This window comes from Phoca vitulina, unplaced genomic scaffold (assembly GCF_004348235.1).
Source record: "Phoca vitulina isolate PV1807 unplaced genomic scaffold, GSC_HSeal_1.0 scaffold6, whole genome shotgun sequence".
NCBI classification, from domain to species: domain Eukaryota; kingdom Metazoa; phylum Chordata; class Mammalia; order Carnivora; family Phocidae; genus Phoca; species Phoca vitulina.
Window position 1 is genome coordinate 29,080,943 of NW_022589709.1, and position 2,837 is coordinate 29,083,779.

Genomic DNA, 2,837 nt, shown 5'->3' on the forward strand with positions numbered 1-2,837 from the left:
GATTCCTACCTAACTTAACTAGTACAAAACAAATACAAACAATTCAATTTAGAAGGAACCTATTTACTACCCATGTAATGAAGCCACGGAAACTCCTTTTTGTCGCCGCCGCTGCTCCTGGAGACCTCATTACATGTTTTCCAGTCTTACCACACTGCTTGAAGTCGACTATCATGAACACTACTGCCTGGAATAAACACTCATCTCCTTCACAGATCTGCCATGGTCAAAGCTGCTTAATCCTTAAAATGATACCATGGATCATCCATCAGTCCTATGTAGTATTCAGAAAGCCTCCTTCTTTGAGGAGCCTGAACAGACACATGACCAATTTTCCTGAAATCCTAAAAGCATTTTCCAATGAAAGCAGTGTTGTAAATGGTGACTCCAGTTCCAGGGAACTATTACTACAGCTACATAATAGGTTATTAAATAGGCTTCTGCATGCTGGCAAAGGCAGCCAAGCATCATTTAGAAGTGTATACAAAAAAGCCCATGCCAAGTTTCACAAAACCTTCACACTGATTTTTCCCTTCTTCAAACATTCATGAACTATATTTTGCTGAGCCTGTCTCTCCTTCTACTTATAATTCACTATTGTCCTTGAAAGTTCCAATTCTTCCTTTAATAATTAAATGCAAAGTCCTCAATAAATGCTTTTCTGACAACTATCATGCTTCTGCCAACCCCTAAATACACATCACCATCTTTCCCATCCTCCATGATCCACAGCGTTTGGGATATATCTTTACAATTACCTGTTTCCATTAGAGTTAGGGTTTTTCCTCCCCAAGTTTTTATTGTGAAAAATTTCAAATATTCAGAAAAGTTGAGAGAATGGTTCACTATACATGTACATTCATACACTCACCACTAGACTCAACAATTGCTAACATTTTGCCATATTTGCTTTCTAGCATATACTTGCTCTATCATTTGAAAGTTATAGACAGAAATATACTTCATTTCTATATACTTTAGTATGCATCTCCTAAAAATAAGGACATCCTGCTATATAACCAATTATGATTTCCACTTAGGAAAATTAATAGTTCCTTAATACTATTTATATATAGCTGTGTGGGTGCTTTTAGAGAACAAGGACCTCATCTGTATATTCCTAGTACTTAACTGGTGCATAGCACTTATATGGGTGATCAATAAATGTCCCGCCAATTGTTAAGTGTAATATCCTCACAACACCTACCACAAGTCATGAGTTTAAAACGTAAAACAGCAAGATCTGACTGTGCGAGTTTGAATCTTCTGCACATCAGTTTAGTCATCTGCTTTCAAAACACCCATGCTGCAGTTAGTATTTTGGTTTCTGAACTATTTAATTCTGCATCAATATGGAAGCTCCATGAGGACAGAGATCATCTCATCAGACACATAAATAGGCATACTGTATTTTTTTTTAAATGAATACTTTCAACCACTGAAAATGTTAGTGAAGAAACTGGAAGCAAAGAAGCATAATGGTAAGACAACAGCAGTATAATTAAGAATACAGATTTTGGAATCTAAAAAATGTGGTTTTTAATCCAGTTTTAAATGTTTACTAGTAACAAAAGTTTTTTAGGACAAGTGGCCTCTCTAAGCCTCAGTACCTATCTCTGGAAAGAGAATAATAATCTAATCTACCTCATGGAATTGTTGAGAGAAGTGTATGAGAAAATACGTAAAGCACTTGGCACACTTAAGAACTCAGTTAGTGGCGGTTATCTTCAATATTCAATTTGCCTGAAACAAAAACTATTTTTCATTGAAGAATTTTCAACAGCAAAACAAAACCCTATCCCAGTGTAGGGCAAGGATGCTGGGTGCTAGGGCCAGCCACGCTTCCTACTTCCCCATCTAAGCCTTCTAGCACACTAAAGTAAACCAAGTATCACCCACAGGAATCCAAAAGTCGCCAACTCCCAGAAGTCGTCCAGAACCTAGTAAATGAGATCCAGTGGTCACCACCCTCGGGCCGTCTCCCTCGAAGCGCGCGAGGTGCAACACTCTCGAACTGATTAGGTGAGGCAGTGAGTGACCTGCAGTCTCCGTTTTTATTCGGGAAAGCTGCAACGCAAGGGCCTTTTTGTTCTGTTGAAGTGGGGGTGCAGGCGGCGAGGAGAAGAGGGGTAAAGACTGAGCAATGAAAATAAAAATAGCCATCGCTACCCACATCAGTCCCCAAACTCCAGGCTGGAGGAGCGAGCCCACAGCCTGGAGTGCCAGCTGGACGCTCGGCAGTTCCCTTCGGGTTCATCTGAAATTTCGGGTATCTCAAACCCAAGGAATAAAAAAGGGGGACAATGGAGGAGGAGGAGAAATTAAGACGCGAAAAGGCTGTAGTGTCACTCCTCCACGCCCACGATGCCCTTCGCTCTGGCACATGCCCCTAGGAAGAGCGCGTGTCTAAGCTCCGCAAAGCGCAGAAAAGACAAAGCAACTAACTGCCCAGCAGCGGCCTCGGGTGACCGAGTTCGGCATCTCCGCTCTCCTCGGGTCTGAATCCTCACCTGCTACCGCTGCAGTAGCCACGCAAGCTGCAGAAGATAGCCGTGCCCTTCCCAGGTTTCGTCTTCCCCTTTAATCCCAGAGACAGGAGTGAAGTGTTCCTCAAAAGACTCCAGCTGTTAGCTTGGACGTAGGTCTTCTCTCTACAGTAGCAGCTGAAGGGCCACACAGAGGTACTGCAAAGCACTACACCTCCCTTATCTTGGTCACGCCTCTCCCCTCCCGCCTCGGGTCTCACACAGAAACCTCACCGGGCGGAACGCTTTCCGGCAAGTGCCAAACGGCCCGCACGGCCCCCATAAGTACACCCCTCTTGAAGACACCGGTAG

General features: G+C 43.0%; 1 protein-coding gene across 16 annotated transcripts in view; it reads right to left on the bottom strand.

Annotated features, from left to right (window-relative positions):
* PPIP5K2 (diphosphoinositol pentakisphosphate kinase 2) overlaps positions 1-2,767 on the bottom strand; it is a 72,883-nt gene extending 70,116 nt beyond the window's left edge. For 11 of the 16 annotated variants that reach the window (XR_004299359.1, XM_032403910.1, XM_032403907.1 and 8 more), the window contains exon 1: positions 2,511-2,766. The gene's annotated coding sequence lies outside the window, so the exon portion shown is untranslated. Of the gene's footprint in view, positions 1-70; positions 2,489-2,510 lie in introns of those variants that run through there. The other 5 variants (XM_032403904.1, XM_032403902.1, XM_032403900.1 and 2 more) reach the window with 3 other exon arrangements.
* Positions 2,768-2,837: the final 70 nt, after the last annotated feature.